Raw genomic sequence first — 22,279 nt, forward strand, 5'->3', positions numbered from 1 at the left:
TGTTGATTCCATTGATAGTTGGTTTGCCGCCCTGCACACTGAGGTGGAAGAGCTATCCCTACTCATTGCCACCAATGCTGCAAGAGCTCAAGAAAACATGTGCAAATAGTACGTGTAAAGTATATTAATAATAATGAAGATACACATTCATTTAAGATGACGAGGACGACAATGATGATGATGATGATGAGCAAGAATGACTTCTTTAAAAACTAAGTCACTTATGGCCAATATAAACTATACTAAAAATTCATAGCGTGTACAGCTGAAGATTTCAGGGCACACAGAACAATGTATTTCTTCACGTATTGGTAATCGTTTCTTTCTCCTTCACACTGCACAATAAATTTCATACTAGCCATTGATTTATAAGCATACTTCATACAAAATTTACAAAAATATGCATTTATGTAAATAAATGCTTAAAAATAGTAAAGAAGACTATTTACTTACAAGAAAATAAATGTACTATTTCATACCTGAAGGAAAGTTATACATATTTATGGGTTTTAGTTTTCATGAATTATCACCCGTAAGTTGAAGATATCATCCTGGTTGGAATAACATTTCAAGTTCCAAGTGAAGAAAGAACATTTTTATAAATAGCCTTCTTATAGTCATTTTTCACAAAAAAATATAATCCATTTTCAGGCTGTATACAGAATTCTTAAAATGTTCCTTAAGGCACGTTACATACATAAAATGGAGGTTTCCAATGAATGAAAAAAATTCAAATATAGGATGTACACTAATACTGATTTTTCATGATCATAATAGATATGGAAATACATTTTTATAATTCATACATAATAAAGAATGCAATATTACAAAAAAAACAACAACAGAATATTAACATCATATGTACAGTCTTCTTCAAACGTTTGAGCAGTCGATGAGATACTTGAATGCAACGACAAGTTTTGACGGATAATTCTGGGTTCCTGCCTGTTGTATTACAGGCAGCACGCTCAACTGGAAAGAGCAATAATATCATATCATTAAATTTCAGGTAGCACATTGAAGACAAATTTACCAATCACTCAATATTGAAAAAGAGCCGAAGAGGTGTAAAAGAAAGCAAGGCAAGCTTGATCATAAGCAATGGGACCAACAGTTTTAAGCAGAATAAAAACCACAAAAATTTGATCTACCGTTCTGAGAATCAAATTCAATGGCTTGGAATAGAACTTTGGCGACCTTTATGAGAAGCTAGTAACAATGTCTCAAAGTGGAAGAAAATCTAGGACTCATTAAGACAGCATGACAATCTATCTTCCACAATGGTAAATACTAATGGATCACATACATTATTCACTTCAATTAATTTTGGGTTATGATACATTCATGAGTGATGAATAATAAGCAATAACAGTAAAGTAAAAGATTTGTGGGACAATAAAATGACTGGGTCATTCCATGAGAAACATCAATATCAACATATTAGAAACAATATTAATTTCTAAATACATGGTAAAGCCACTGACAATCAGCGCATTAAGGATTAAATTCCCTTCCATAGTCACTCTAGAAGTTTATGAATCACAATTGTCATTGCACCTGCAAAACCGCTCTGTAAAATCCTTCTGAACAGCTAGTGGTGGTGCTGTCATTGTCATCTGTGCATCCCTGCCTGTGCAAATGTGCACAACAATCTCTTTCATGGAATAACTGGAAAAAACTCAGCAAGCTACTAAATATAACTGGGACATTTACACTGCTTGATGTTTTGTCAAACTGTCAAATTTGGAGTCCACTTGTCACACTGCCAAGACAAATCCATTGCTGTCTTCATTGCTTCGTCAGCATCACCTCCACTCACGTCTGTTACACTTGACTTTATGTCACACCGACACAGATAGGTCTTATGGACGATGGGAAAGGAACAGGCTAGGAGTGGGAAAGAAGCCGCTGCTGCTTTAATTAAATTACAGCCCCAGCATTTTTCTAGTGTGAAAATTGTAAACCATGGAAAAAAATCTTCAGGGTTGCCGACAGCGGAGTTCAAACCTACTATCCCCCGAATGCAAGATCACAGCTGCTCGTTCCTAACCGCACAGCCAACTTGCTCAGTCCCACTCATATCCAAAGTGGTTCCCTCTGAAACTGATTCCTGAATAGCAGTTGGTTCTGTAATACTCCACATGGCAGATGTCAAGGTAGCATTTATGTCACAGCTACATTACTATTTCCCTCAAAAGATATTTTATCCTCAAAATCAATGTTCATCAATATATCTCTCCAAAATATAAACATGTTGACTTGCTTTCTTTATTGGAATACATGCACACATGCACGTGCACAAATGTGTGCTCATAACAGGCAAAAAAAGACAAGAATACTCTCGAAGTGATGGTCCTATGACATCACCAGATGTATCATACAGCAATAGATTATTATTTCCTCCACTACTGTGGTTTACTGTCACCGTAGTATCTCTTAGCAAGTTCTCCTCATGCCACTGTACTGGCTCACAGCAGCAGAGTAGCAGAATGTGATGAGCCACTAAAATGATGCACAGTACCGATAGCACAAATTGTGTAACCGACCAGACTGGCTGACAGCAATGAAAAAGTTAATGCAATCAATCTATTTATAAAAAATAACATGTCCTGACTGACTGACTCATCATCGCCGAGCCAAAACTACTGGACATAAAGAAATTAAATTTTGAGGATACATTTATATAAGGGTGTAGGTGCTCACTAAGGGAGGATTTTTTGATATTTCATCGCTAAGGGGGTGAAAAGGGGGGTAAATTTTAAAATGAGGATATTTATATCTCGAAAACTTAAAAGTTTACAGACATAAACATTGGTATTTGGAATCTCCTTTGAAAATAAAGAAACACATATTTTTGTGTTTTTGGATAATTTGATGAATAGGGGGTGAACAGGAGTGACAAATGGGGTGTATTTTTAAAAAGACTATATTTGCAAATTATCTCAGATACGTAACATATTACAGATTTAAAAACTGGTATTTGGAATTTCCTGTAAAAGTAAAGAAACAAATATTTCTTTTCGGAAAATACACTTAAAGGGAACTGAAAAAAGGGGGCAAATTTTAAAAATTAGCATATCTACAGTATATCTCAAAAACTGAACATGTTGCAGATGTGAAAATTGGTATTTAGAATCTCCTTTAAAAATAAGGAAACACGTATTCTTTGGTTTTCAGAGAAAAAAAAAAAAAAAAAAAAAAAAAGCCTTTGACCGGGGGGGGGAGAATTGAAAAATTAGTTGAATTATTTGTACTCATATACAGGTGTCTCACCCAACTCTGCGATCCCAAATATCTCCAAAATGAAACAAAATATGAAAAATCCAATTGGCCAGGAACAAACCCATATCAGGGGCTCACACAATGAGAAGTTTTGCACAATCCATAAAGGTGAACAAGTAGCACTTCCAACGCCAAGCTGCGTTTTTTAAATGGGACATGTATGCTTGTTCTAGCAAAATGAAAACTAGAGCGGCAATTGGTGATAACACACTTGGTTTCACGTTTCTAAACCTCATACGTACTGAAATACGTGGCTGTTAGAGGATGGCAATGGCGCCACCGTTTCTGACGTAATGCAACGCATGTACTTCTGTGCTCGGAGCAAGGGTTGCTTGCACTGGCCTGTAGCCTGCTGTAAACAAACCGATATCAGCTCGGCACGTTCTAGCTTCAGTGTACTGTCTCCTGATCTGGTCTGCTGTAATACTGTACCATAATTCACGTACGTTTCGGATATTGCTTTCCATATTGACACATTAAACCGTGTTTTCATGTGGCGTGTACCAATTGCCGTCATCTAGTCGATATGCCGGCCTTCAGTAACGAAGAATACCTGGATATTATTTTAAGTTATGGCGAATGTCGCAGAAATGCAACAGCAGCTGTGGCATTGTACGCTGAATGCTACCCAGATCGACGGTGTCCTTCACCTCGTACCATTTCCAACATCTGCACGAAACTCAGGGAAACAGGAAACTGGGCTCCCAAAAAGCGACAACGTACAAGGACAGCAACTAGCACTGGAAACGAAACTGCTGTTGTGGCTGCTGTAGCGCACAATCCTCAGGCGAGTGTCTGACAGATTGCACGAGGTTCTGGAATAAGCTACAATAGTGTGAGTAGAATTTTGCAAAGGCGTCTGTTTCATCCGTTCCATATCTCACTGCACCAGGAACTGTACGGGACGGACTTTGAATCCCCCATTGTATTCTGTCGTTTTGCACTTCAGCAGTTGCAAGGTAATCCAGCATTCCTACGCAATACTTTGTTTACGGACGAAGCTTCATTTATAAATCAGGGTCATGTGAATCTGCAGAACATGCACTACTGGTCCGAGCAAAATCCCCACTGGATTCACCAAGTTGCTCATCTACGACAGTGGAGTGTCAATGTTTGGTGTGGTATCATTGGTAACCGTATTTTATGTCCCTATTTTTATCAGGGAACATTAACCCTTTCCGGCCCAAAGCGCCCGAAAGCGCCCGAGTGTTCATTTAGCCTTCTGGTCCTTAGCGCCCGAAAGCGCCCGGCTGCAGTATCTGCATTCGTCTGCGATCTGTGCGGTAGTTTTTTTATTTTTCTCATCAGAGAAGTGTTTATAAGGCATGTATGAGCACGCAGTGCAATCTACAAGTCTTAGGGAATAAAGGACGAGAGATAATCTGTCTTGACGTTGCCTAGGCAACGGTCTTGAACTTCCGCGAGCGCGGGTCAGCTGTTTCGTCCGTAAACATGGCGGGATTGAATATTGCGTATATTGAAACTGAGCTGAATATGGGCGAAAAAAGTGACACAGAATCCTTGAGTAGGGGTGCAGGTGAATGTTTAATGAGTGAATAATATATCAACGAAGATAATTTTAGTGATAACAGTGATATGAATGAAAACGAATATCGATAAATCGGACCTGATGGCGATGCCACGGCAATTCAGGAAACACAAATATTACATTTCGTTACTCCGAATGATTAAATGGATGATGTTGAACTTGCGCATAATTCGGAAAGAGTATTAGGGGAAAGAGATTGTTTTTGCGTATGTTAGGAGGAGAAAAACTATTCAGTGACATAGCCTATTGCGCATATAACAATGCAGCCTTCAAACAGTCGCATTCCGGTAAGATAAAACCAGAATGAGAAGACCCTTGCCCAGATGAAATAAACTCTTATATACATGGGCATCATTCCACTTCCAAAATCACGTGATTATTGGTTTTGAGGGATTCAGACAACATGGGAATGTGACAAATGCAGACTGTCTCTGTGTCGAGTATCACGAGGAGGGGGGGGAACACATTATGACTCAATAAACAGAGAAATGGATGTGATGGTATATTTTCTAATGTTATTGAAAATTTGAATTCATTGTGACCAATAGTTTTTACTGTATTTAACTTTTTCTGAAACAATACGGTCCGTTTCAGATTTTACTAAATAATAGGTTGAAACCTGGGGATAAGCGGAGTGAAAATGCGGGCGGGAAAGGGTTAAATGGACAGCGATATTCAGCATTTCTGCAACACACTCTACCCCTCCTCATGGAGGATGTGGGATTGGAAACGAGTCTGTCAATGTGGTTCCAGCATGATGGATGTCCCGCACATTATGCACGAGTTTCCAAAGACGTTGTGGATGCGACGTTTTCAAATAGGTGGATAGGACGGGGAGGTCCTGTGCGATGGCCACCTCGCTCCCCAGACTTGACGCCATTAGACTTCTTTCTCTGGGACACAGTGAAAGATAGAGTGTATCAAGAACCGCCAACGACAGTAGAGGATATGCAACATCATATTACTGCGGCGTGTGTGGCAATATTTGTAGAAACACTGCAATCCTTGCAACATTCTCTTGTTACCAGATTCCAAAAGTGTATTGATGCAAACGGAGGGCACTTCGAACATCTGATGAAGTGACACGGTTTCATCGGACAAGACGCTACTGGTAATTTGTGGGTGCATTTTCCATGCCAGATGTACTGCACAACAATGAAGTTTCTGAGGGCTATAGGCCACTAGTAAATGTGTTTAGAAAAGCGGAACCAAGTGTGTTATCACTAGTTGTAGCTCTAGTTGTCATTTTGCTACAATAAACATACATGTTCCATTTATAAAAGCGCAACTTGGTGTTGGAGGTGTTATTTGTTTGCCTTTGTGGATTATGCGTGCCTTCTAATTGTGTGAGCCCCTGACATGGGTACGTTCCTGGCCAATTGGACTTTTCATATTTTGTTTCATTTCGGAGATATTTGGGGTCGCAGAGTCGGGTGGGACACACTGTATATACCAAAAAAATCTAAAGATGTTCCAAACGTGAAAACTGGTACTTGGAATCTCCTTTAAAAATATACATGCATTTTTTTTGGGGGGGGGGGGAATCAACTAGGTAGGGTGGATGAAAATGGAGATGAATTCCTTTTACGAGGATACATATATCTCAAAAAGTTAAGAAGTTACAGTCATGGTAATTGGTATTTGGAAGCTCTTTTAAAGAAACGGGGACTGTTCATTTTTGGAAAATTCACTTGAGTGGGGAGTGTGAATGAAAGTGAAAAAAATTGAATTATTTTTCTGGAGAAACTTATATCTCAAAAACTGAAGGTTACAGACATGGAAATTGGTATTTGGAATCTTCTTTAAAAATAAAGAAACACGCATCTTTTGTGTGGGGGACACCAACTTAACAGGCGGGAGTGGAATGAGAAAGAAGTTGAATTATTTTCATGAGGATACTTATATCTCAAAAACTGAAGATGATACAGACATGAAAATTTGCATTTGGAATTTTCTTTCAAAGTAAAGAAACACGTAATCTTTTGACTTTGGAAAATCCACTTAAGGGCAGTGAATTAATTGGAAAATTAGTTGAATTCTCAGTATGAGGATACTTATATCTCAAAAACTGAGTAAGTTACAGTCGTGATAATTGGCATTTGGATACTCTTTTAAGGAAACGGGTACTGTTTGTTTTTGGAAAATTCACTTGAGTGGGGAGGGGGAAAGGAAGTGAAAAAATTTATTTCTTTTTATGGAGAAACTTATACCTCAAAAACTAAATATGTTAAAGATGTGAAAATTAGTATTTGGAATCTCCATAAAAATAAAGACACACACATTTTTCGGAGGGGAAAGGGAGGTGGAGGAATCAATTGAACGGGCTGGGGTGAAAAAGGAGTGAATTATTTTTATGAGGATACTTATATCTTAAAAACTGAAGATGTTACAGATGTGAAAATTGGTATTTGGAATCTTCTTTAAAAATACAGAAACACGTATTTATTTTTTTGACTTGAGAGAAGACTGTTTTTCACATGTACAGTTCTACAGTATGTCGCATGTTCGTCTTAGCCCCAAAAGGTAATACCACAAATATGGTTTACAAAGAATTTCTGGGGTAAATGAAACTCAATTTTTGGGCGAGTTTTTATTCTTTAGGAATTTTCAGATAATGTCTTAGTACAATGCCGGGGAACAATTACTTTGATGAAATTATGAAATCCACGCGAGCGAAGCCACGGAGTATTTACTAAGCAGCACAGAAGTATAACTATGTTGAAGGACAAATTTATTATTTCCAAAGTAAAGAGAATAATACACTAAAACGTTTTATTTATTATGGTAACACACTAATACAGTATTGTATGAAAAATGAAGTTGCACTGTTAATGCTTTTTTAAAAACTTCATTCCCTGCATAAGAAATCTGTGATTGCTGTTTGGCTGATACTACTTCGTTTCATTTAACTGTTCAACTGCATCAGTTACAGTGATCAGGTGATGAATCACAGCACTATCACTGGAATGTTTCTCTTAATACACCAGTATTTTCTTTAAACTTTCCTTAACTTGTGTACTTGATCAAACTGTAAAGTCATTACAATCAGCCTCATCTTCTAAGTCTGAATAATGATCATATTGTGCAGTCTTCAGTATGGCTTCATTGCTCATTTTCTTGAAGGCAGACAATTGATTTTCTATAGATAAGAATTTGTAGTTATTGATGATGATTATGTACTTGAATAATAGAACAGGGATGGTGTATTAATGCGTTCAATTAACACTCCAACTATCGTGGGGAAGAAAGTAAAACATGAATAATAATCAGAGAGAATAAAGATAATATTAGAAGCACAGAACATCAATATATAAAAGTCTTCGAAACATGAACAAAGTTCAAGGTGTTTATAAAACATATATGAGTTTATACACATATATTAATACTAGAGGCCGCCACACACTCCCTCCACAGTGACAGCGTCCATGTATTTTCGAGGGAAGGTGACCCTTCGACCTGATCTGGTGATCCATGGTGCAGGTGTATTGGATTGAGTGCTGCCTGTCTTCATCTGAAGGTTGACAGTCTTTTGAATGGAACTCGACGGAATGTCCAAAGTAGTTTTTCCAGATGTGTCTTCCAAGTTGTCCGAAGATTGGTCTGTCAGAAGGAAGGCAGGTTTCAACCTGTCAATGCTAATAGTTTGTTTCCCTGTTGGCATTTCCACCTCGAAGTGTTTGTCACTGCGAGACAGGACTGGATATGGCCCATCATATGATGATTGAAGAGGTGTTCTGACAGCATCATGTCGAACGAAAACGAACTTGCTCGTCATCAGCCGTGGGTGAACAAAAATCTTTTTGTGGCCGTGTTGTTCTGTTGGGACTGGTCTTAGGTTCCTTAACTGTTCCTTCAATCTGAAAACGAAGGTTGGGATGTCAGTTACTAATTTCTGTTTGTTGAGAAATACTCCTGGTAACCCAATTGTTGAACCGTAAGTCATTTCCACTGGCGAGGTGTTGACTTGCGGAATTATGTAGGAACTAAGTCCTAACAAGACCAGAGGAAGCTTCGAAACCCAATCATCAGACATCTGTGCCTTCAAAGCAGATTTTAATTGACGGTGCCATCGTTCAATTTTTCCATTTGCTGCCGGATGATATGGTGTCGTTTTTATGTGGACGATGCCCGGTGTGCTTGTGAGGCATTTGAAAAGTTGACATTCAAACTGCCTTCCGCGGTCAGTAGTTATTATATGAGGCACGCCAAAACGAGATATCCATGTTGAGACTATGGCAAATGAAACTGCTTCTGTTGTGATGTCAGCTAATGGAACTGCTTCTGGCCATCGCGAGAAACGATCAATAATTGTTAGTAAATAGCGGTATCCTTGTGATGGAGGTAGTGGTCCAACTATGTCCACGTTAATGTGACTGAATCTTGCTGTCGTTGGAGGATACTGTCCCACTGCACTGTTGGTGTGTCTCCAGACTTTAATTCGTTGGCAAGGAATACATGCTGATGTCCAGGTCTTAATGTCCTTTCTTAGTGATGGCCAAATGAAGTGCCTTTTTACTAAATTAATGGTTGCTTGAATACCAGGGTGAGCTAGATTGTGTAGCGAGTTGAAAATTGCTTGTCGTAGTTGTTGAGGTACATATGGGCGAATCATATCTTCAGTCATGTCGCAAACGAGTTCTTTACCATTGGGCAACATTATTGTTCAAAGTGCAAGTGACGTATTCTTAATGTGTGGAAGTTCTTCGTCACATTGTTGGCTTTCTGCTATTTCTTCCATGGTAACAACTGGAGGTATAGTGATTGAAGCAATTCGTGAACAAGCCTCTGCTTGTTTAGTGGCTGAATTTGGCAGTGCTCTTCGGTAAAAGTTAATGAGGCCAAGAAACCTGCGCAGTTCTTTTATTGTGTTAGGTAGCGGATAGTCAACAATGGTTTGCACTCGCTCTGGTAGTGGTCTGATTCCTTCTGCAGATATCATATATCCCAGGAAAGGTACTTCTGTTGAACTGAAAATGCACTTGTTCAGATTGATTCTGATGTTGAACTTACTGAGTCGTTCGAAAAGCATTCAAAGATGCTTCTTGTGCAATTCTTCATCTTGTGATGCCACTAGGATGTCATCTATATAACAGTACACGAAATCGAGGTCTCTCAGTATACTGTCGATATATCTTTGAAAAGTTTGAGCCGCGTAACGGAGTCCAAATGGGGTGTGCAAAAATTCGAACAAACCAAATGCAGTTATCACTGCTGTCTTAGGTACATCGTCCGGATGTACAAGGATGTGATGATAAGCTCTGATCAGATCTAGTTTTGAAAATATTCATTTTCCATGTAGTTGGCTGTTAAAACCTTGAAGGTTAGGAATAGGATACCTGTCAGGCTTGGTGATGTTGTTGAGAGCACGGTAGTCTCTGTAAGGTCTCCAGGATCCGTCTTTCTTGGAAACTAAGTGGAGGGGACTTGCCCAGGTGCTCTTTGATGGCTGGCAGATTTTCATATCGATCATTTGGTGGAACTCTGCTTTAGCTGCTTTGAGTTTATCTGGTGGTAGTCGTCGTGCCTTTGCTGCTACAGGATGTCCTTCTGTGACAATGGTATGATAAACAGAGGTATCTGGTATGTCAAAATGGACGTTTTCATGGAGCAAGTTGGGAAATTTCTTTAGAATGTCAGCATGTTTTTGATCTTGTGGCATTACATAAACTGTTTCTATGCCCGAGACTTTAATAAATGTGCCAGGTGTCTCTGCTGATGTTAATGGGTCAATGAGTCGCCTGTTCTTTAGATCTACGATAAGGTTGTAATGGTGAATGAAGTCGGCTCCAATAATCGGTGATTGCACATCTGCAATTACGAATTTCCATGTGAAATTGCGCCGTAAGCCCAAACTGAGTACTGGTAGACGCTCTCCGTAAATGTCATACTAGTGCCGTTTGCTGCATAAAGTTTACGATCTGTCTTTTTGGGCGATCACTATCCGAAGGCGGAATCACAGAAATATCAGCTCCGGTATCGACCAGGAAACGACTTCCGCTACTTCTGTCTGTGAGAAATAGGCAGCGTGAAAAATGACTCCGATCACCTGCCGCCGCTAGTGTGGAGCGTTTTAGTTTGACTGCATGTTAGAATTCTGAGCGGAAAGTGGTTGATATGAGCATTGGCTCTGACATTTCTTTGCCCTGCTGCGATATTTAAAGTGATACCAACATAGTGCTCCATTAGGATTAAAAGAGTGGGCTGATCGGGACCTGTCTCGTGACCTTCTTGGCGAGGAACGAGATGATCGTGAGCTACTTCTTGTAGAACGTGACAACGCTTTCAATTCATTGATTTTCAGTGTTAATTCAGCGATCTGCATTTCTAGTCTTGAGATACGATCGTTACTGACATCATTTATTTTATCGACTGCAATGGTGGATAGTGCCTGCGCGGTTTGAGCACAAACATTTAATCCCGGTTGTGAAATTTCAACAATTTTGTCAGCCATAGTGGCTATGGTGTCCAGATTATCTTTACTCGTAGCTAATATAGAACGTGCGGTAACAGGAAGCTGCTGCATAAATATGGTTTTCAAAAAATCGTCCTTGACTTGCATACCGGCTAAAGTTCGCATCTCATGCAAGAGGCGAGTTGGCTTTCTATCACCTAATTCTAATTCTGTTAATAATTTCATCACTTTCCTATTCTCTGACTCTTCAAATTCCTGAATTAGTCTTGCTTTAAGCTCTGTGAACGGATTGGTAGATAATGGTCGAGATAAAAAGTCGGAAATTAATTCTACAATATCCGCTTCTAATGACGCAATAACATGATTAAATTTTGTGGTTTCGTTAGTGATACCCAACATAGTAAACTATGTTTCAACTTGAAGAAACCATACCTTTATGTTTTTCTTCCAGAGGGGCGGAATCTTCACTGAAATGTGAGCAATACCCGCTTCGTTCCATACTGTTGTTGGCGGTGGATTTGTTTCGTTGCTGGCATCGGTCATTTTCACACTTGACTAACCACAAAATGTGTTCTGCGCCGTATTTTAATATCACGTCGGGAGTCACCAATGTAGTTACTGATGATGATTATGTACTTGAATAATAGAACAGGGATGGTGTACTAATGTGTTTAATTAACACTCCAACTATCATGGGGAAGAAAGTAAAACATGAATAATAATCAGACAGAATAAAGATAATATTAGAAGCACAGAACATCAATATATAAAAGTCTTCGAAACATGAACAAAGTTCAAGGAGTTTATAAAACATATATGAGTTTATACACATATATTAATACTAGAGGCCGCCACAAATTCTTCCATTGTTAAAGGGTGTTCAACAGGGGCACAGCTTACAAAGTCTTTTAATGCAATTCTGAGTTCTTCGTCAGCATTGTCACAATCTAAGGAACTCTTCTGAGGAGGGATTAAATCTGTATGACTACAGCTGTTCTTAAGTGGTGTTGATGTAATTTCATCCATGAACGTCGTATCATGAAGAGCTGAAGAGTGCATCCTTAAGTGATAGACAGCTGGCACATCTTTTTTAATGCTCTATATTATATGTTTGACATGATGGGAGCAGTAATGTGTTTTAAAGCATTTTATTATTCCAGCATCTAGAGGTTGAAGGAATCCTGTGCAGTTACATGGTATGAATTTGACTGTTACATCGCCGAGTGGCCTCTGTCTTGTGACAAGTTGTGTGAACAAGGATAAGACATGCCTCTTTTCCCTCTTCATGGCTTTATTGAAATCATGTAACCAGATCATAAATTCATTTGCAGTCATCCATGCTTTTTTTGTTGTAACGGTAGACGACATACAAGGTAGGATTAAAACCGTTCAACCTCGTGGCCGAGCAGCTATCCCAGTGACGGTTAATTTTCTTTTGTCACTGCCATAAGCATTAGTACAAAAAGCTAGAGTAATCCCATTCATGGCTTTCTTGGAACTTTTTACAGGTGCAGAACAAATTGTCTTATCAGGCTGCATTCTGAAAAATAAACCACTTTCGTCCATGTTGTAAACAATTTCCAACGGATATTTGTGGATTACATCACACAATCTTTTCCTCCCATTAGACACTATGTTGACATCTACTTCGCCTGTTTCACCTTGTCTAGTGTATTGTAAAAGTCCATGCCTCTGTTTAAAATGTGCCAACCATCCGTTACTGTACTGAAAATCCTTTATTCCTATTTTGTCACCAAACTATCTTGATTACCGCATCAGTCACTGTTCCATGATTTGCATTAACTTGGCTTACCCACAGAGTAGTGATGTAAGAAAGGCACTGGCACCGTGCTTTGACACCGGTGCCAGAGACGGCACGGTAAGCACGGTGCCATGATTTAAAATGAACCAGTGCCAGTGGCACTGACATAAAAATATATCTGTGAAATGTTTCCAAGAATAAAAAGGTTTGTGACATAAATATTGACCTTAGACCATTAGTAAGGACAAGAACACACATAAATCAAGCCTGCTTTTCCACAAGTACAACGAGCAGTATGGCGGGCACTGGTGGCTGACTATTGCCAAACGAAGCACTATTGCGTGTGGCCACGTGACTGCCTCGTGCCAACGGCACGGCACGTACAGGCCAGTGCTTCTCAGATCCGTGCCGGTGTCAATGGCAGTGCCAGGACAGATCGCTTCTACAGTAGGTATCTACTGGTCACCCCGTCCTACCAAGTGCTGCCGGACCGTGCCACACCATGCTTTATTCTCTTTCGTTATAATATCGATTGTCTTGAATTCAGTGTCAATGGCAGACAGATGAAAATCTAGCCCTTTGTGGAGCAATTTAGTCCAGATGATAAAAACCAGTACATAGCAGTGCGAGATATTTGTAAATCTTGTATATCGTTCAAATCTACGATAACATGTTTAAAATGGCATATGCTTCATCGTACCTGGAAGACCCTGTAATAGCTAGGCAGGCAAATCCGTTAAAATGGTGGTTGGGATGAAAGCTTCAGTATCCCAACCTTTACTATTTAGCTGTCCGGAAGTTGTGTGTTGTGTGTTGTAGCAACATCTGCGCCTGCCAAAGGTGTATTTTCGAAAGCTGGTCAAATTTTCACTAACAGATTGTCAGCGAATGAATTGAAAAAATACTGTTCTTGAATGTGAATGGAAAATTTATTTGAGGGGTATTTTGTAGTATTTTGCAAGTAAATATTAATATAAATTACGGTATATCTATGTGTAGTTCCTTTTTTTTGTCAATACATGAAGAATAAATGTTTTTATAAGAGTCCAATGAATAAGTAGTCATTGTGGCACTGACAGTGCCGCGGCACCGGTGTTTTGGCATGGTGACGTGTTTGGCACTGGCACTGTGCACACCAGTGTCAGCAGAGGCACTGGAATTTGCATCACTACCACAGAGTTAAGGCATCCTCCGGCTTGTCATGTTTTGCAGGCCTAAGGCATGTTGCACCAGCAGAAGAATGTTCTTTAATCCACTTTTTCCTTTTCATTCACAATGTTACCTATAAACCTCTGACTAACAGTCTTTTCCCAAAGTAATGAAAAGTGGGATGCGATAGCCGCCTTGACTAGTCTTTGGAAACTGTTTACTGTATTAAAAAACTTCACGTTTCTCTTGAAGGGATACAACTGCTCCCTTCATTTGAATTCCCAATGACACTGAAGTACTGTAACAACTGAATGAACACTGGACAGTACAGTAGAATTTTTGTCCATTGTTGCTTAAATAATGAGCAAATACCCCTTCCACCCTCATAAACCATAAACAGACCTGTAACCTTGACAGCGAACAGGAATTCGGTACGCCCAAAGCTTGCGGCAGAAGGCTTACTCTACTGCATACGGTGGAAGAGGTGGTTCTGAGCACTGTACCTGCCTCTGATAGCCACTGCTGTCAGTTCTATAGCAATTCCACGAAATATCATGGGTCGTATTTTGTAAAATTTACATGCCATACCCTTACTGTATGTCGGCACTAAGTGAATAGTCACAGTAACGAGGTTTCTCATGTATTTAGCATACAAGCAGATCTGTTTGCAAGTACTTCTTGGCACAATGCGAGGGTGGCACATTAACAGGGCACACTTCATCGGTGGTTGCCTGTAGTTCATGATAGCCTGAGGTTATCATTTCATCAATATACTTGCCAGATTGGTTGGCCAAGGAACTATTCTGGCTGTGTCATAATGTAATCCCGATATGAGAACAAAAGTGGCTGTACTCAGCCTTGTGAGGATAACCAAGAAGAGAAGAAGGTTTAGATGTTAATCTTCATTGTTCCAGGAGTGGTTTCCTGCGATTTCCTACTTTAATTGAATGTACGGTGGCTCCAAATATACGGGGTGATGATGATGATGATGATGATAATAATAATAATAATAATAATAATAATAATAATAATAATAATAACATGGCCTCAGCTACCCTGTGCAAGCATTTCTATTGATGCCAATTAGGGTGCATGCACATCAATTTTGGCATTTCATTTTTTGCTGTAGCAGATGGGAGAGTAAATCAGATCTCTGTTGGTTACCTAAGGCTGAGTTTTAATTAACTATGTCAGATAAACACCAAATGTGTCACCAGAAATATTTTAATGGCTAACAATACAGAATGGCGTGCCAAATAGACTTTTTTCCGCCCTTCAAAAACCCAACCACCTCTGTTGGGTTTGAACAGGTGATTTAGGGATCTGGAGGCTGATACTGCCACTGATCCAAAGAGAGAGCTAATTAATTACAAAACCCCTACAGAAACTAATGCCACACGTTATCAAACAAATTTCCCCTGTTCGAAGTATGTTGAATACTGTGGAATATCTCAAGATTTCTAGAAAAAAATGCAAGTAATTTTCCCGTATCTCTACATATCAAACGTTTATAACACACTTCAACTAACTGAGCATACCTTATGTGAGTTTTCTAATTATTAGTGACACATGTTTATTGAATTGAGTTTATTAAACCTACACTGCATAGTGTAGCGTTTTTGGTCCATAGTATTCTTCTTCTTGTAGTTCAGTAACATGCTAAAAGATGGCAAACCTAACTATGTACACAATATATTTTGACATCTGTACTTCTAGAAATTATGCTATAGGGGGCTAGGGGTAATAATTCTTTCCATCTATGTGCTATGTTATCTTTGCCTGAGGCAGTTGGACATGTGCCATGGCGGCTGTACATGCACGAGTAGCGGTACGATACAAGTGTAATCACTGGTAAGAAATTACCACAGGAACATGATCCTAATCAACAACTTCAAAAACTGCCAGGCATCCAAGATTTTCTCTGCATGTCAGAACTATCACACAACAGTGAAAATAAATCAACTGTCAATAAAACAGACCAACAACATTTTGAAGGAAAAGTATGTTTCATAGAGATACAGAAATACAAAATAAAATAACAAAGGGAGGTATTAATTCTAACACACTTTTCTTAAAAAATGAATTAAAATTGACATTGTAAACAAAAAATGAATATTTATCTTTGCAGCTTAGTGCATAAATACTGTATAAAATAAAACAAATATTTATCTATAAAACTGAGGAAAGAAACACAAAAATTTTAGGGTCAATTTGATTTCTTTTCTCTGAAGGTTCTTCCGTTTCATTTTCTGAAGTTACCGTTAACATACTGTGCCCTTCTGATGACGTGTGGCAACGATCCTCTTGTTGATATTTGCCTCGGCAGCTGAAAAGAAAAATACTCACCACACACGCAGAAACTTACCTGAACTTTACAGGGTAAATTACACCTACGAGAAGCAAGCCATTAACCTCAGGAAAGTTCAGTTTTGCTCTCCAGTTTTTATTGATATTGCTAAATAACCCAGGAAGCCTGTTTATGCTTGTATTTCACATTCCATTAAGAAATCAGAAATTTATTCTGTGTTGAGTGATACAGTGAAGGGTAACAAATATTTGTCGTGTGATAGCCTACGTATGGATTAGGAACATAATCGTGTGAAGTTGACTAGCGTGGTGCATATCAGTCTTGTGATATGGTTATGGGTAATGAAAGAGTCCTGAAATCGCTGACTAATGAAGACAAAATTAAAATTCAGGAAGTGGACAGGCATCTACATGTTTCAACAGTGGCGCATATGTTGAAACTTGCACCTTTGAGTTTCGACTGGAGTCGATCAAAAGTTTTGTCACACTGAAGATAACGGTCTCTCGCACATGGCCAAGTTTAACCTCCAAATAATTCATGGCTGAAGAGTGTGACCAGAAAAAATGTTTAATAACCCACTGGTTCAAATATAAGGCTTCAGCTGACATTTGTTTTAGAAAGAGTATGTGATCTGCAATAATGTTGATACTTTTATGGGCCCCAATGCAAATGATTTTATATTTGTTGTCTGATGTTTTGCACACCTCGTAGTACACTGTTCTTATTTAATAATCCCCAGTGGAAAAGGTTTTTGTATTTGTTTTCTTGTCTTTTTCGTGCCTTTTAATACTCTCATCTCATCTTTAGAAACTGTAGATAGAGTATATCTTTCACTTTACCTGCACATACATGACGCAAAATGCACTCATCTTGAGAAAAAACAAAAACATATCAAGCGTTTACATACAACCGTTGGATAATTTTTATTCACGTATTCAATAGGACATTTTCTTGCTTAACACATTCGCTTTCCTTATTCTCTGCAGAAACATTCTAATGAGTTTTTACTGAATGAACTAACCTCTGAAATCAGTCATCCTTACTACGCCGTGTTTTGAGGTGTATTACAGTACATTCTTACTTAATTTCACTACATAGCGTTAAAATTAAGCGATCGTTTACTTCAGCCTTTATTTCTTATCAGTTGACTACTGCTATCAGCCACTTATTTATGCATTTATTACAAAAACATGTTCCCTTTCATTTTGAATTGTGTTTGCAGATCAGCAGTTGATGAGTATTACTGATTGATATCGCCTTAGGTTACAAGTGACTATTTTCATTTTGACTTATTGAAATTCATTGAATAGACTGAATAGGTGGTTTTTAATGAATTAATTGAGAAACATTTTAATATACCACCTTAGGTTGTCGACGAGAGAGCTCATTAGTGCACACAGCGAGAAAACTAAACCGAAGACGATTGACTGCATTCAATACAATCACTGGAATGCATAAATATCGATAACGGAAATATAACGCACGCTTAGTCGCTCGTAATAACGGACGCATCAGTGATTGCGATCTCGCAATAACTGAAGGATAGTACACAGTTTAATATAGGAATTTTGAAGGGACAGAAAAAAATTGTCATGAAAAACAGAGTTCTCGCTGTATGCTGTACTCGCTATAGCGGACTTCTACATTGAGAATGTAAGCTAGTCTTGGTTGGAGAGAGAACTGAAGGAAGCAACTTGCTAACGAAGGCTAAGAGATTGAAGAGCAAGAATGGCAGGCTATTTTGCTAATCTCTAGTTTCAAACACACACACACACACAAAAAAAAAAAAACATCCTCCCTCATACCTTTCCCCTTACTATTGACCATTCCATAAGTACTTTATATCCTGTGCTATATCCTTCCATCATGTTTGTCCACTCTTTCTTCTCCTCTGCTACTACCATTTTAGCTTCCTCCTTTTTGAGCTTATATTCTTGTCTTGCCTCGATTCTCCTCTGTTGAAACCACTCTAAAAGCTTTATTCTTCTCCCCAACTGCCTCTTTGACTGTTGTTCCACCCTGGGATCTCATTGCATATTTTTGTTAATTCCTCTTGAGCCTATCCCATTCTTCCTCTCCTGCATTTGTATTATCTGTTGGTAAATTCAATATAATTTTTTTCCTGATATTCTTTCTTGGCTTTTTTCTTCTTTTTCTTCACTTTTCATATTTTGATTTATCTTTCTTGATTCTCTGTCCTCTTTCTTTCCTTCATTGACCTCAGTTTCATTTCAGCAGTCTGTGGTCACTATCTAGGGCCCGTGATGGTATTACCCTTACATCTGTAACACTCCTCTTCATTCTTTATTTCACAGTCGTAGAGCATGTAATCCACAATAGATTTCCTCAACCAGTCAAGGCTGTACCAGGTTATCTTATGGCTCTCCCTCTTCTTGAACCATGAGTTCCCGAACATCATCCAATTTCTTTTGCACAAAACCAGTAGCAATTTCCCCCTCCTTATTTCTATTTCCTCATCCTTCTGCTGCAAGTACGTTCTCATATCCCTTCCTTTCCATGCCTACATGGGCATTCAAGTCTCCCACTACTATGTTGTTTTGGCCATTAAACGGTCTCTCCAATTCTTCCTCAAAGTCATCTTTATCCTGTTGTGTGCCGCCTACTTTTGGAGCATATAATGGTACTATTTTCCACCTTTTCCCTTCGACTGTTAATTTTACTTTCATCAACCTGTCACTTATCCCCTCTACCAAGGCGACACTACATATGCAGACTGTGCTGCTCCCCCACCAGCTGAGGGGCCACATCAATGTGGATGGTGCAAGCGAGCACCTTGCTTCATGCTCTTTCATTTCCTGCCAGCAATCTTGGCTGTTTGCACGTTGTTCTTTTGATCAGTTCATCCTGTTCTTGATGTGGTTAACACCTCAGCATTGCAGCCATTTAAAGAGCTTCCTACCCCGCGGCCGGATGAGATTTCAACTACGCATGACTAAAATACATTGATTCACTTAAAGCGTTACTACAAGTATAATAGTAGCCGGATATTCACGAAATTTGGAATTCCTTATGACAGAACTATGTATATGCAGATAATTACATAATTGTTTCACATTACCTTAGTAATTTAGTTTCATGTGATAGAGTTCGAAGCACTCTTCGAGACAGAGACCCAAGTCACACTCCTGGCAGCAGTACACCGACGTCTTCTTTTCGCAGTGTTTTGAACACACGATACGTCTCTGAGGTTTGGATTTCTCACTCTTGGGTGCTAATTTCCTGATAAAATGTCTTTCCTCCAACCTTGGAACTGTATTATCTGATGTGCGCCAGCCTTGAATATTTCGTTCCCCGGCTGAGCGAGCGTATTTTGTAAACAAACCTTACACCAGCTGAACCCGATAAGATAACTGCTCAATGTTTGTCCCTGTGACTTGTCTGAATATTATTAGAGAATTTAGGAATCCGAATTCACTGTTGAAACTTCCCTCTTACCTGAATAATTATCCATAGTCTCCTACATGAAATTTCCAAGTACTGGTTCCTCCTCCTTGTCACTCTCATCATTTACCATTGCATCCGCAACAGCCACATCATCTATTTCATTATCACTGCTACTCATAGCTAAACTTTCATCTGAATTATACAATATTTCAAGCACGTTACTGTCAGTCAAACCACGGCTGGGGCTAGCCATTGAGCATGGCGCGTCACACGGACTGATGAAGCTGCAGCGAGACCAAAAGCAGTAGGACGAAACTGAATGAGGGGAATAACATTTATGACGAAACAAACCAACTCGATACATATTTCAGATAAAAGGTCGAGACATTGTCTTTCAAACGAGATATATACCATGAACAACTGGTTCTCGTATCGTACGATAGAAAGCAGCACTAACTCATGACTACACAGAGTGCTCGTGGAGAGTTACGAGAATATTACAAGCCGAAAAATAAAGACAAATATAATAAATAAACCCCACTCTCAATGTAAAAATAGAGCAAAGAACATCATGCGAAAAGACAAACAATTCAGATCATCATTTCTTTATTTTATTCTGTGGGGAAAAAATGAAGCAAACAGACTTTAAAAAAAAGCAGAGATTAGTGCTCAGACTTACTTGAAAAGTATTTATCCTTGCAAAAACAACTACATTTTAAATATATTCAATTCTTATTTACAACACTGATAAACCCGGAAATGTCTTCTTGGAAACAAAACAATTTGCATATCCATAACTCCAAAACTCTTCGTGCTATAGCCATAAATGTGAAACCGTGTATGGGTCTATACCACGTATAGAGGTCGGCACTGAGGGGTTAATCATTTATAGATCTAGTGATGTGATATATCGTTAAATTCAAGTGTGAATTACATGACAGTGACTGAATATGCTGTCTATTTGTTGCGACCCAGGTTATAAAAAAAAAAAGTGTATTTTTGTTTCCTAAAGATCCCACTAAATCTCAAATATGGCTTAGAGCTATCTACAGGAGTAATTATAAAGTTACTAATTCATCAAAGGTATGCATCAAACATTTTGATGAAAGGTACATAATGCAGGAAGATTCGATGACACAGTCTGATGGTTCTGTGCTAAATGTGAAATGTGACTGGTTAAAATTAACTGATGATGCCATAGCCACAAATTTTGAAAACTTGCCGGCATATCTATCAAAAGTTTTGCCTCAAGAAAGAAAAGATCTGAAACAAAGGCAGAAGGAAATAGAAGAAAACATTCAGACAATATTAATGGCTTCCAAGAAATAACAAGGAATTTTGCAGTAAAGTGTGCATCTGAACTGGAATACGAGTATGTGTATGCGAAAGTACGCAATAACCAGCTAAGTTTATTTATACTTCGTTTGACCGAAAAAACAGTTTCCAAAAATCAAAATATTTTTGATAATTAACCCTGATTTAACTTTCACTATTGTTAAAGACAATTTAGTGATAAATGATGACTTACATATAAGTATGTAAATCATCTAAAGTTTGTAAATGGTCTCAGTTCAAACAATGATGTAACTTAATATTGCAAGGGTTCGGAAAAGGGACAAATTAGCAACTTTGAGTAACGTGATAGATGACATTAAGGATGAGACTGATGAACAATATTAAAAACTATCGGAGACTGTTCTACTAATTTTATTTGGTTTGGTTTGCAACAATATTTTTCGCCTTTCCTGCAGCATACTGTACCGGGAACGCCGCTACGAGAGAAGTCCGAAGTATGTTTGTTGAACTTCGCACGAGGTGGAAGGTAGGCAGCTCGCCGAACGCAGTGAAGTACCCAGCGAGTGACGTGGCCGCCGTAAGCCAGCTATCCGCTACCATATATGGTAATGTTCTAGCTCATCCTCAAAAGTACATTTTGAGCTACTTTATCGCTATTTTGACACTGCCATCTTAAAAGCCCTTACAATGGACATCATCTGTCAAGATTTCAAGAAAATCCACCGAGTATTATAGAAGTTATAAGGGTAGATAGTACCCGAGTTCTAGACACTTCCATGCGAACGTGTATAAAAGCAGGACCACCCGACCTACGAATTCATTGTCTGTCACTCTGCCGTCCCTGTGACACGGGTGACAGGAGAAGTATTGTGTGTGTCGAACTTCTAGTTGACAGTCTGCGAAATCCAAGTATTTCGGTATTTTCTCTAAGTGTTGTATCGGGACTTTATCATATTCTTGAAGTGCCTGAATGGGACTTTATTTTCTGCGAGCAACGTATTGGAACTTTGTCATATTGACACATTGGAACTTTGTTATTTTTCGTGTGTCGTGATTGGACTTTGATATTTTCTTAAAGTGCCATATAAGAACTTTGTTATTTTTCTGAAGCGTCTC

The 22,279-nt window shown here is 38.7% G+C and overlaps 1 protein-coding gene across 3 annotated transcripts in view; it reads right to left on the reverse strand.

Annotated features, from left to right (window-relative positions):
• Nucleotides 1-737: 737 nt before the first annotated feature.
• The window catches only part of Pak3 (p21 (RAC1) activated kinase 3), a 184,661-nt gene continuing 163,119 nt past the window's right edge, over nucleotides 738-22,279 (reverse strand). For all 3 annotated transcript variants that reach the window (XM_067141190.2, XM_067141191.2, XM_067141189.2), the window contains exon 11: nucleotides 738-972. The gene's annotated coding sequence lies outside the window, so the exon portion shown is untranslated. The remainder of the gene's footprint in view (nucleotides 973-22,279) is intronic.

This window comes from Anabrus simplex, chromosome 2, assembly GCF_040414725.1.
Source record: "Anabrus simplex isolate iqAnaSimp1 chromosome 2, ASM4041472v1, whole genome shotgun sequence".
NCBI lineage: Eukaryota > Metazoa > Arthropoda > Insecta > Orthoptera > Tettigoniidae > Anabrus > Anabrus simplex.